Raw genomic sequence first — 14042 nt, forward strand, 5'->3', positions numbered from 1 at the left:
ACTTAGCAAATACAAATGGTGTTTGATGTCTAGTTGATTTGATATCTGTAAGAAGCAAAGGTATTATGATGTATTCAATCACTTCCTACAAACCTGTAGTCTGAACCACACTCTTAAATGACCTGACCAATATCTTTTTTTATCCTACTTGTGGTGACTTTAATTGTAAAACCTTGCTAATATTGGTAGTCCGGGGTTGAATAGTAAAATCTCTGAGATGATAAAGCCAGAGAGGATGTTTCTGTGGTCAGTTTAGAAAGAATCATGTTTCTGCCTAAGGCAGATAACTTTTTCAATTCAGGACTAATCTGAGAGCTACCCTTTCTGTCCTGAAAGAGCAGAATGTTAAATGTTATTTCATTGATGCAGAATAGATGAAATAAAGAGACTTCCAGTTAGAGAAATATAGGAATGGAAAACTAGGTCAAACAGAGAGAAGCCATTTTCAAGGCAATGAGCAACAGCATTTGGATTTAGCAGAGCATGTTTGAATAACTGCTCTTAAAAATAGTTAATAAAGGCTCTGCATTAAGAAATGTAACTTTGAATGGTTATTAATCAAGAGAATAAAAATTTTCTGCCAGTCATGGTAAGGCAGCTATGCTATGAGGACTGTTACATCACAGAATGATGCTGAGAATGATCACAGAATAAAGATGCTCATTAGAACCCATATAGTGAAGAAGATAGCATATCCAGGCCAGACTACACTGAAGAAAATTCACGTGGTCATGCCTACTTCCATACCTGGAACTTTTGCTTAGGATTTTTGCAGTTGCTGGGAAGGAGGCAGTCTTAGACCATTTTCCTCTGCTATTACAGAAGACTACAAACTGAGTTATTTTCAAAGAACAGCAGTTTCTTTGGCTGACAGTTCTGGAGGCTGGAAAGTCCAAGATCCAGAGGCTGCATTTGGTGAGGGCTTTTTTACTGCATTATAATATGGTGGAAAGGCAAAGAAGTATGTGAGACAGAGAAAGAAATGGGGTCAAAGTGGGTTAGTTATCCCAGGAGAGGGTTCCTGATAAAGGAAACTCAGTCCTAGGTAACTAATCCACTTCCAAAAAAATTAATACCTTTATGAAGGCTCCACCCTCATGACCTAGTCACCTCTTAAAGGCCCCATCTCCCAATACATTGGTAATTAAATTTCAACATGGGTTTTGGAGGGGACAGTCAAATCATAGCAGAGGCAATGGAACTCAAACATGATACTATGAGTATATATTCTTTACACTGCAGTTAGTCGTATAGTAAAACACATACAGATCTCATCTTCTAGTGGGGGTTCAGTTATACTCAAATAAGTCTTCTGTTATTTTCATAAAATTCCAGCATTTAAAAAATACATATACATTAAAACTAACTATTATCAATATGTTGAATCCTCAGATGTGCAAAGCTATACAAGTTATTCCTCCTCTCCACTCTTCCAGAATCCCAAATCAACTTCTGTTTGCATCTGAAATGATGGGTAGAAGAAGAGTTATGCCATCTGGAACTTACATTCTTATTGGGCAGGGGTAGTATCTTGCCTCTGTCTCATACCATCTCAGCATATCTGGATATACAACATATGCCCTGTAAATCACTATGAATGTAGTCATGGAAAACCATGCAGACTCATTATTAGCTGTAGCCAGCATCCATATCTCTCTTTTTAACGATATTCCAAATTGTATTCAATAAGCCATACTTCCCCGCACAACCCAATTATTTGGGGAGTGGGAAGCTCAAGCCATCAGCATATTATATTACCTTGGTCCCTGTACTGGCTCTTTACGGGCCATGTGGCCTAAGTGATCTAATCAGAACAAACCTTGGAACTTTTGCTTAGGGTTTTTGGATGGGAGTGTTTTCTCTCACCCCTTGGACCTGTGGAAGTATAGCTTGAGCAGTTGCAGCTATATCACAGTATGCCAGAGAAAACAGAACCAGAGTTACTGGATAAAACCACCTTTGATAATTATCTTGCCTCTGGATTCTTCTAGCTACATGAGCCAATCATTCCTTGATTGTGTAAGCTAGTCTGCATTCATTGTTCCTTATAACCAAAAATATTCCAACTTGCTTTCTTGTATACTAGTACTAAGAATCATGAAAATTCCTTTTGGGGTTAAAACATGCAAGAATAACAACAACATATTATTTATTAATTCAACAAATATTTATTGAGAGTCTACTGTGTACAAAGCTCCATTCTAGCCTCGGGTATAGAATGGCAAATGAAACAGGTAGTAAGTTAAGGAATACAGATAATTAAGGCAGCAAATACAAGGTGGTAAATGCTATAGTAGCATAAGTATAGACTACTGGTAGGCATATAGAAAGCATATTATCATTTAGAAGATTCAAGGGAAGCTTTCAGCAGAAGGGACATTTCTTTAAATACTTTAAAAAACCGGCCAAAAATTGTGTGTATGTGTGTGCGCGCACGCGTGCGCGCGCATGTACATGCATGTACATGCACATAAAGGGCATTCCCAGAGAGGAAACAGCATGTGGGAAGGCTTGGAAACAGAGGTTGAAATATCTGAAACAAATGCAAGAGCTGGGTAGGGTGACTCATGCCTGTGGTCCCAGAACCCATGGAGGCTAAGACAGGAAGCTTTCTTGAGCCCAGGAGCTCGAGGCTGCAGGGAGTCATGATGGCACTACTGTACTCCAGCCTGGTGACAGAGGCAAACAGTGACTCAAATTTAAAAAAAAAAAAAAAAAAAGAAGAAAAGAGAAAATAAACGAAGGAAGAAATTTGCCTGGCTAGAGCACAGACATTGGGGAACTAGAGAGGGTCATAGTATGAGACCAAGGAGGAAAAATAGAAAGGACTGGATCATGTAGGACTTTGCAGGCCAGGCTAAGGAGTTCAAACAACCCTAGGAACAATGGGAAAGTATTGAAGGGTATTAGGCAGAGAAATGGCATGATCTAATTCACTTTATTGCTAATTCAAAGGAAGGCAATTTGAAAGTAACAAACTAGGGACAGACAAATTCAAGACTAGAATATAAGTTACCAAAAATATACAAGTCAGGGGAAATAAGGCCATCAGGGATTAACTAAGCTGTTATTAAACAGGTTTTGATAGAGAGAGAGAATAAGCAAAGGAGACAAAAGGGAAAAGGATTGACGATAGACTCCAAACAAAAGACGGAAGATCAAGACAGATCCTCACAGGGAGAAAGAAAAGGAGTGCTGAGTGGTTGTCTCAAGTGACCTTGCTTTTAAGAGAGAAGCAAATTAGTTTGTCAAAAACAATCCAGTTGTCATCATGAACCAATTACAGATTTACACCAAGATGAATGCATTTGATTTAGACTATGTTATTGAAGTTAAAAAATAGCTCTCTCTAACCTACCTCATTCTCTCCATTGAATAGATTATTCTTTACAAACATATACAGATGCACACACATTACATACTATCCAGAAGACAGCTGGGGAAGTGATTTTAGTTTTATCATATTTAAATAGCTATGACATTTGGTTGTGTTCGTTTTTCTTCTTGTTTCCATTCTACTGGCAGAGGTTGTAGAAGAAGAAACCTTAGATTTATTTAGTCCTTGGATTGAATCTTGAGTTTCACCACTTATTAGCTGTGCCTCCTTGGATAAATTGTTTAATCTCTCTATGCCTTAATTTTACCCTATCTTAAAAAGAAATAAGACTATCTTGTATCAATTAGCTATTTCTGTATAACAAACCACCTCCCAAAGTCAGTGACTTAAAATAACAAATGCTTATTAGTTCATAGTTCTGCTCTGGCTCAGCTGTTTTGGGCATGGCTCACTCACGTGTTTATGGCCAGTTGAGGGTTGACTGGAGCTTGGTTTCCTGATCTTGCCTGGGCTGTCTCACAGGTTTGGGCTTCAGCCACAATGGCTCACCTGTAGCCCATCTCTCACTCATCTTCCCAAAAGAGGGCCTGGCCTTGTTCTCATGGTGGCTACATGGAAGTATGCTAGACCTCCTACAGGTTTATGTCCAGAACTGGCAGAATGTGACTTCTGCTGCATTCCATTAACAAAAACAAGTCACAATACTAGCCCAGATTCAAGTGGGTGCAAAAATAGACTATTTTACTTAATGGTAAGAACCACAAAGCACACTACAAAAGGCATGGATATGTGCGGTAGGGGGAAGAACAATGATAATTTTTGAAGCCTTCCACACTCTTACCCTCCATTACGGGGAGAGTTTGATGACATCATCTTGAAGGTTCCTAGAACAGTGCCTCACTCACAAGATGCTCGATACCTGTTAATTTCTCCCTTTCTATATATACTAACAGCATGACCAGAAACACTGTAGATCATCCATTGCACATCGCAGTAGGAAGAGGTGATAGAAACAGAACAGATAAAGTTATTAATACATGCCTCAGCATTACTTAGACCTTTTTCAATAGGCAAGTGTTTTTTAAAAAGATTTTCAAAAGAGCAAAATTATAGGTCTTGCTTTTAGAAAATGCGGGCAGTGTGGTTTCTCTCTTGCTCTTCTTTCTCTTTCTCCCAAGAATACCCTCAGAATGATAGGACTTCACCTTCTCTTCTCTAGAGGAACAATGCGTTATTTTGGTCTGCCTTTGATCGCTGGTGATTCACTTAAAAGGCAGGGCTGCTGGAAAAACGCAGAAAGCAGGCCGGGCGCGGTGGCTCAAGCCTGTAATCCCAGCACTTTGGGAGGCCGAGACGGGCGGATCACGAGGTCAGGAGATCGAGACCATCCTGGCTAACACAGTGAAACCCCGTCTCTACTAAAAATACAAAAAACTAGCCGGGCGAGATGGCGGGCGCCTGTAGTCCCAGCTACTCGGGAGGCTGAGGCAGGAGAATGGCGTGAACCCGGGAGGGGGAGCTTGCAGTGAGCTGAGATCCGGCCACTGCACTCCAGCCCGGGCGACAGAGCGAGACTCCGCCTCAAAAAAAAAAAAAAAAAAAAAAAAAAAAAAAAAAAAAACGCAGAAAGCAGAGTTGCAATCAGAAAAATGACTATGTAAAAATGGCTTCCTCTGACTCTGTCCTTGATTCCTGGGAGTTTTTTGAGCCACTTAATTCTTTTGCCTGTAGAGAACCTGCTAGGCTGAGAAGGGTAGGCAGAGTACTGTTTCTCTGGCAGTTCTCATCAATATTCTATCAGAGTTCTGCCAGGAGTTAACTGGTGAGTGTATTCCTGTGTAATTTGCCAAGGAGACAGTTGACTTACATATGCCAAGCAGATACGGTAGGGCTTTTACTTCAGAAGTAAGCAAAAATAATGGATTAAGTTAAATTACCCTCCTGGTGATTTTACAGAATGTACCAAAAACCTGCAAATTATGCACAGCCTTTGACTCAACTATTCTAATTTTACCCTAAGGTAACAAACAGAAAAGTTGTCTTTTTTAAGAACAAAGTTTTCATTTGTGATCATTTTAGATTTATTGAAAAGTTGGGAAGAGAGTACAGAGAGTACCCATATACTTTTCATCCATTTTCCCATAATGTAAACAGAATACATTGCATTGGAACATTTGTCATAACTAAGAATCCAACATTGGTATATTACTATTAAGCAGACTCCAGACTGTATTTGGATTTCACCAGTTTTCCCATGAATGTCTTTTTTCTGTTCTGGGATCCAATCTAGGGGATCACATTGCATTTACTTTTCATGTTGTCTTGGTATCCTCTGGTCTCCAACAGTTTCTCAGTCTTTCCTTGTTTATAATGATATTACAGTTTTGAGGAGTACTAGTGAGGGGCACTAGAATGCCCCTTTGGGTTGGTTTCTCATGATTTCTTCCCCCCACCAAGAATAGCCTCAGAATGACAGGACTTCACCTTCTCTTCTCTAGAGAAATGTGTTACTTTCGTCTGCTTTGATCACTGGTGATTCACTTTAAAGGCAATTTTGCTGGAAATCCCAGAATGATAACCCACAGGAGCCCCTTGGTTGGGAATTTACTTCCATCTGTAGGCTAGAGACAAGGTCAGCTCTCATTGACATCAGTGGAAAGGAAGGCCCATGGACTGTGCGCCCAGGCTACCAACAGCAGAGGGTTATTTCTGGAGATGTGAGTCCATATTGATTTAAAGGAAGAGATGTAAAGCAAGAATAGGATTCTTCTCGGCAGTACCTGTCCTCCCCCATAGGACCCACTCTCCTCATCTCTTATGTTTCCCTTCCCTTCCCTTCCCTTTCCTTCCCTTCCCTTCCTCTCTTTCCCTCTTTCTTCTTTCTTTCCTTCTTTCCTTTCCTTTCTTCCTTCCCTTCCCTTTCTTTTCTTTTCCCTCCCTCCCTCCCTCCCTCCCTCCCTCCCTTCCTTCCTTCCTTCCTTCCTTCCTTCCTTCCTTCCTTCCTTCCTTTCCTCCTTGCCAGGGTCTCTCTGTCACTCAGGCTGACATGCAGTGGTGTCATCTCAGCTCACTGCAACCTCTGCCTCCTGGGTTCAGGTGATTCTCCAGCTTCAACCTCCCAAGTAGCTAGGATTACAGGCATGCATCACTATGCCTGGCTAACTTTTTAATTTTTTGTAGAGATGGGGTTTCGCCATGTTGCCCAGGCTAGTCTGGAACTCCTGACCTCAAGTGATCGGCCCGCCTCAGCCTCCCAAAGTGCTGGGATTACAGGTGTGAGCCACTGAGCCTGGCCCCATTTCTATTTTCTTGATGATTCTTTAGGTTTGGCCAAATTAGACTAGGGTCTAATCAGGAGTATATAATATAAACTATGTTCATGGAAGCATTGTGTACAACAGTAAAAAATTAGAAACAAATGCTCAACAATAGGGGATTAAGTTAGGCGTATATCTTGTTATATCCATATATTTGGACATTTTCTAGCTATTATAAATTGTGATGTAGATTAACATAGACATAAAAGGCTGCTTGCCTAAGAATATATAGTAAGATTTCATTTAATAATTAAAAATATCTATATATAAATGTGGTTAAAAAAACTCAGCATACTGCCTCACCTCAACCCTGTGAAGAAGACATTTTTATCCTGGTGTCTGCCCTGAAGTGTCCCGTGGCCTGGCCCACCCCTGTTATAGCAGTGTACTTTGTCTCCATAGGAGCCAAGGCCCATTGCTCTGCAGAGATTGATCCTGTGACCTAGGAAGATGTTTTCCCTTCCTGGGGCAAACTGCACACATCAGAAAAATACTGCCCATCAGAAGGAGTACACAAAGACAATGGGGCTAGTGTCTCCCAAATTTATTGCAGAGAATAAACAAGATAACATATAACCAAATAACACATATGGAATTATGTAGCTCAAGGTAACTATAGATGCTGAAGGTAACTATAGATGCCGAAGGTAACTGTAGATGCAGGACAAGTCTGAAGAATCATCAAGAAAACAGAAGTGATGGGGAGAGTGGGTCCTATGGGGGAGGATAGAATCTGCTAAGGTAAATCCTGTTCTTGCTTTACATCTCTTCCTTTAAATCAATGTAGACTTATTTCTCCAGAAATAACTCTCTGCTGTTGGTAGCCTGGGTGTGTAATCCAGAGGTTTTCCTTTCCATTGATGTCAAATGGAGCTGATCTTGTCTCTAGCCTACAGATGGAAGCAAATCCCCAACCAGGGGGCTCCTGTGGGTTGTCCCTCTGGGGTTAATTTCTATGCAGTGGTTTGCACTGGACTATAATCTCCTGAAAACAAGGACAATATTTTGTCAACCCCAGTATCTTGGGCAGTATTTAATAAAATTAACAACACAAGTCTTCTGTAATATTAAAGCCTCCCTGCATCCTTTTCACACTCTTTTCCTCTTTTTCACCTTTAAGGAGTTTAGAGTGCTCGAACTGTCTCATCCTGTTCTTTCCAAATTATTAAAACTGATCATTGAGAACTTTCCTCACCTCTGGGCCCTTATAAATGCTGTTCCCTGTGCCTGGAGTGCTCTTCTCTCTGGTCTTTGTGTGCTGGCTCATTCTCAACTGTTAGTTCTCTACTCAAATGCTCTTTCCTTAGCAAGGCTTTTTGACCATGCTATCTAAAGAGGCATTTCCCAGTGACCTCTCATATCATTAGAGTTTTTTATTTCCCTCACAGAACTTATTCTAATCTACAGATGTTCTTTCTTTTACTATCTTTCTCTCTCTCATTGTGCCCTCTACATGACTCACAACCTGTTTGTCTCTCCTTCTTGGTTCATTTTGTGTCTCCATGACTCGAGTGATAACTCCATGAGGCAGAGACCTTACCTAGCTGGTCCAAAATTGTATCCATAACACCAGCTCAGTATCTATTGAATGAATCCAGTGGAGGTAACTTACTCATTTCTCTAACTTTACTTTCCCTCTTCAACCCTTTCCCAGTTTAACATTAATCACAATTGCTGCTCAAAATTCTTTAATGTCTTCCCATGACCTCTTGCTGATGTGTCCAAATATTTAGATTTCACAGAGCAAATCTCAAAACACATTTCTTGGGTTGCTCTTAGCTCACAGTACTTTTATTCTATCAAGTAAGAATATTTTTTAAAATGGCAAAGCCTCATGAGAATTAATGACAAGAATGCAGTGACTAATATTAACATGAAAATATTAAGAAATACTCTCAAAAATTAATTTAGTTATATAAAATGCTTCCTGTTTTTCCTATTTCACCATGGATTAAGGAAAATTTTGAATTCCCACTCAGTATATTGGAATAAGTATTTCATGCAATAAAATAAAATCTCAAGTCAATCTTACAAGGTCCTTTGCATTTATGCCCCTGCTTGCTTGTTTGCCTCAGTTCTTGCTCCTTTTCCTTCTGTCTTTATGCCTCAGATATAGTGAATTATTTAATTGCTTGAGGTTTTTTGATTATGCCATGTCTGTGCTTGACTTGGAGCCTTTGTCTATGTTGCTTCCTTGGCTGGAGAGCCTTTTTCTCTAACCTGCCTGGTTAATTTCCACAGGTCTTAATTTCTGCATTGTCTGCTTTTTGAGGTCTACCATGACTCTTCTAGTCACATATAGGTTTTCTTCCTCTTTATTTCCTCATGGGTTACCTCATTTTTGCAATAGCCATGTGGGGTTGAAATTGTTTATTTCTTGTCCCCTAATTAAACACAAACCCAGTGAAGAAAAAGACTGTGCCTTTTTACTGAAGTACTGCTGTGTAATGTGCTAGATGTTGGATATTGTTATGGTCTGAATGTGTCCTCTAAAATTTAATTTAATCCCCAATGCAATACCATAAGATGTGTGCTGTTTAGCAGATGATTAGGTCATGAAGGCTGGGATTAAAGCCTTTACGAAAGGGGTTTTACACCGAGTTTGGCCCTTTTTGCCCTTCCTTCTTTTCTACCATGTGAGGACACTGTGTTCATCCCCTCTGGAGAATGCAGCAACAGGGTGCTATCCTGGAAGCAGAGAGACCAGGCCCGCACCAAATACGAAACTGCCGATGCCTTGATCTTGGACTTCCCAGCCTCCAGAATTGTGAGAAATAAATTTTGATTGTTTATAAATGACCTAGCCTATGTCATTTTGTTAAAGTAACACAAATAAACTAAGAAAGATAACAATTAGGAAAAAGCATGAGAATTGTAGATTGTTTAGGTTTCCCTCTGCCACTGTAGGTGGGGATGAGAGTGCATCCTGCCCCTGGTGAAGTTCAAGGGGAAGAAGAGCAAATGGAATTGTGGGTGTCTTATGCTCTAAGCCTTCTGGAGAAAGACTCTTTTTTTCTTCTTGCTGATAGACTAATACTCTTGAGATAGCCAATGTAGGGTGGGGACCTAGGGCAAAGGGTGTTGTAGGAATCTGTGCTTGCACTGAAGGGGCACAAGGAGAGCTTGGGACTCAGTTGATTAGTGAAAGAGACCAGACAGAAACTTGGGGCTTAATTTCCAAACTGCTATTAAGAGTTATACGTTTGCCTAGAACATCTTTTTTCATATACATCTCATATACTTTTAATATATTGAGGGCATTAGAAATAGGTAGCTGGAAAGGATTGAGCATTTTTAGGACTGAGGGTATGGTCGTTTTAAAACATCTGAAAATCTTTTGATATTCCTCTCACCAAGGGGTGGGTCTATGTTTCCTCCCCTTGAATCTAGGCTGATCTTAGTGATGGGTTGATTTCTAAATAATTTAATCATCTTTTAGAAGGAGTGTTTATAAAACATATGTTTTGATTTCTTAATCAATAACTCAGAATATATTTGAACTTCCTCTTAACAATTCAGGTTACCATAAACATCACTTACTTTGTCCTCTGTGACACTGCTCTGTGTTTTCTGCATGGCCATTTCTGATTTTTACAGAATGTGATTTTAAGATCTGCAATGATATTGTTTTCCTCTCATTTTCTCTTTGAATTCTAGAGGTTTTCTTTACATGACTTTTTTTTTTTATCATCTTAGAATTATCTCATGAATTCGAATAAAAGTGTTAATAAGTTTTTTAGGTAACTTCTTTTCCTCTGTGAGTTTCAACAAAGGAAACTATTTAATTTCAGTTTGAATTCAAAGCTATTTCTCCAACCTTCACATTTTGTGTCCTCCAAGTTGTTTTCCGCTTCTATTTCAGATACCAGTAAAGATGTCATCTGGCCAATTTGTGTGAAAATAGAGAATAATTCTCATCCAAACCACCGGTCTCTGGAAATAAGAAAAGCTCTGAGGGTCTCCAAAGTTACCAGAAGAAGGCTGAATTTTATGGTGATTGAGAATATTTCCAAGCTTATGAAGGAGAAGAAAAATATCATTAGTGTTTTCCAGGTTAGAAAAGAGTAAAGCCTGTAACAAAAAAAAGTGATACAGAGGATGGAATGATGAGACCCTTGAAATAAGCAAGGAAAGACCAGAAACTGGTAATGCTCACCCATGGAATTTCATTATGAAGCCATGGCAAGGGCCAAGCTGACCTGGATTTGAAACCCATCTCTTCAACAATGTAGATTTTGACAACATATTTGATTTCTCTGAGCCTCTGTTTGTTATCTGCAAAAAGGGAGATATGAATGATTATGTTGTTGGATTGTCATGAACATTAAATATGATAATGTCAAATCATTCAGCCAAGTTTCTAGCATATAGTACAGGTTCAAATATTATCTTTCTTTCCCACTAACCTCTTTTCCAGGAAAATGCAAAGCTACTCTTTAGCCAAATTCTAAAATAGAGGATATTTATTTTGGGAATCATTAATACCCATCTTCCCCTTTTTGGTCCATTGGACACATTGAAATGAATGATTAATACTTATCACTTCATGGTGTACACATTGTTTTGTTTCTTGTAGCCAGAATCTGGTCCTCAACTCTAACCAAAGTAAGGGAAACTGGAAAGACACATGCTTTTTCAGTCATTAATAGAAAGTTGTCCAGGTAAGTTTCTGATGGTGTATCAGTTAGAAATAATATTTAGCTATTCATAATAAAAAACTGAAAACAGTGGCTTGAATCAATGGAAGATTTTATTTTTCTCATAATACAGCTGAAAATAATGTGGTTGCCTTTATGATATCAAAGACCCAGGTTCCTTTTATCTCTCTGCCTAACCTGCCTTGGTGAATATTGGCTGCTTCATAGTCACGTGATGGCTGACTTACTGTCTGTAACCTTCAGGTGTAAAGAAAGGAAAAGGTAAAGAGATAAAGGTACATCTCAGCTGACTCAATATCTCCTTCCCTTTGAAAACTCTCACAGGAACTGCCCTATAATTTCTACTGACATTTCAATGGCTAGATCAGTGCTATATAACAAAACTTTCTGCAATGATAGAAATGTTCTATATCTGAACTATCCAAGATGTTAGCTACTAGCCACTTATGATTATTTAGCATTTAAAATGTCACTTGTGGAACTGACAAAATTAACTTTTAATTTTACTTAATTTTAATAAATTTAAATTTAAATAGATACATGTGTCTAGTGGCTACCATAATAAATAGCGCAGGGCTAGACCTTAATCACATCACTACTCCATCTGCAAGAAAAGCTGGAAAATGAAGGTTTGGAGCTAAACAGGTTGCTACCCTCCACAAAATATGTTTTTCTTAGTAAGGAAAAACAAACACAAATGAATATAGGCTGGGCAAATAACAGCCTCTGCAACCAAGGGATATTTGCTTGCTGATATTCCTTAAGCCCAGAGGAATGGAGTCCTAATGGGGTTATCATAGGCATGAAAAATGGTGCGTCTGGGAAGATATTATGTAGCTAAAAAGCAGAATCTTGGAGCTGGAGTTCAGTTCAAATACTTTCTTTTTACAATGAGAAAACTGAGGCTCAGAGGGATGACCGGGAGACCTCATTAATAGAGCAAATAGGAAAATCTGCTCTGAAATAATATAGAGCTATTTAGTGGCCTTTATAACATCACTCATGATAAAATGTAAAATCTCAGAAAGAAAATGCCCTCTGCCTATGGTTTTTAAAATACAGGAAAGAAAAGCTGGAGAGATTTTGATGCCACCTATTGGTAGACAGAAGTATAAACTGCCCTTTTGTAGCACAAATTGTTACCCAGTGTCAGAGACACAACAGGTGGTATAGGGTTCCCATAAAAAACAATGACAGACAGTGGAATATTTAATTTCTGCATCAGCTTGGAACATGTATGTTCATTTTCCCTTGACTCTTAGCATCTTAGAAGGAGTTTTTCTTAGAGTGTTCCTTTCCGCTTTCCAGTAATATTATCATACCCCAGGCATACACAGAAACACCAGAGGAAGACATATCAGTCAATTCTCAAAAATCACTTGAAATCGAAAAAACAAAACAAAACAAAATTTTGAGCTATAAATAGCCCTGGGGTGAAATCCAAGGTTCTTATATGATCCACAGCCTCAAAAATATATCCTGTTATTTACAACAGTTCCCTTGAGTAGTTCTTACAAAAGAAAAGAAAAGAAAAGAAAACGGAAATTCAATTTCAAAACAAAATGCTCACCCTGACTCATTCAGGGAAGGATCCAAGGTTTTTGATGCAGGGCACTGACTCTCTGCCTGTTTTTCCCCTTCATCATCTGCTTCCCTTAAAAAAATGGTATCAACTGCACTGGTAAGAATCCACATTTCTTCCCTTTTGTTCCCTGGCTTCATTCCAGAATTTCACTTGTCACATTGATGGGTGAGATGCCTTTCATACTGGCATAAGACACTGAGCGGATGCCTCCTCTTATCTTATCAACAGAGACCCGGCGAGTGAATCTACCCAGAGCTGAAGCTTCCTTTGCAACTTGGTAACACCAGGGCCACAGTGACTGTGGCTTGGCTTTAGATAAATTTGACCATGGCTGTAGAACCCAGCAGCTCAGAATCCATTAAAAGGAGAGTTGGGAGGAGGTGAGTGATAGAGACAAGGGGATTTTGATGTTACAATTGTTGAGGGGACTGTGGCTGGTGGGCAACTTGCTGTGGAGGCAGTGATTGAAAACATGGATTATTAGCTGGTTACAAATCTTCATTTGTACAGATGAGCTGTTGATTTCATATAAGAGGTGGGAGTAAATTCTGCTTTATGTGCCCTGTAAAAAGCCTCTTTGAATTTACCTTCGGTGTCATGCCTTGAGAAAAAATTCCAAGTTTCTGGCACAAAGCTGCACATGTTTTCTGCACACTGGCGAGCAGGCAACTGTTTGTTTCTAATTAGGGAGCTGAAGCCTGCTGGCAAAGGAAACCATATTTGTCACAAGTTGTAGCATTGTGTTTAGTTTGTGTATCTATGCTTTTAACGTATAGGGCCAAAGATAACTATGTCGTTTTTCTTTTTCCCTATGAGCGTTGACTCTATAACTTCTTCTCTATGGTCCATGTGTTCATTCATTCTTAGCTACCCCTTTAGAGACTGCTTCAGTGAACAACCCCTATCCTCCCATTAACTAATTGTGTTCCCTGGTCTGGTCATTTCAACCACCCAAATCCTGGATTTATTTTTGTAGATAAAGTGAAACTTTCTTGGGCAGGTTGTTGTAAAAATTAAATGGGATGGTAAGTAGAGTGCCTAACAGATTGCCTAGAAATAGTACATGCTCAGCACATCTTAATTCCTTTTCTCTCACCTGTAATATAAGAAGTTTATGCTGAATGGTCCCTAAGGTATTTACATTA

At 39.3% G+C, this 14042-nt stretch overlaps 1 long non-coding RNA gene across 3 annotated transcripts in view; it reads left to right on the plus strand.

Moving 5' to 3' along the window:
• The window catches only part of LOC117084187, a 184840-nt gene extending 173608 nt beyond the window's left edge, over window positions 1–11232 (plus strand). For all 3 annotated transcript variants that reach the window (XR_004437337.1, XR_004437336.1, XR_004437338.1), the window contains exon 4: window positions 10517–11232. This is a non-coding gene — a long non-coding RNA (uncharacterized LOC117084187). The remainder of the gene's footprint in view (window positions 1–10516) is intronic.
• The last annotated feature ends 2810 nt before the right edge of the window (window positions 11233–14042 follow it).

This window comes from Trachypithecus francoisi, unplaced genomic scaffold (genome assembly GCF_009764315.1).
Source record: "Trachypithecus francoisi isolate TF-2019V2 unplaced genomic scaffold, Tfra_2.0 Lachesis_group0, whole genome shotgun sequence".
Classification (NCBI taxonomy): domain Eukaryota; kingdom Metazoa; phylum Chordata; class Mammalia; order Primates; family Cercopithecidae; genus Trachypithecus; species Trachypithecus francoisi.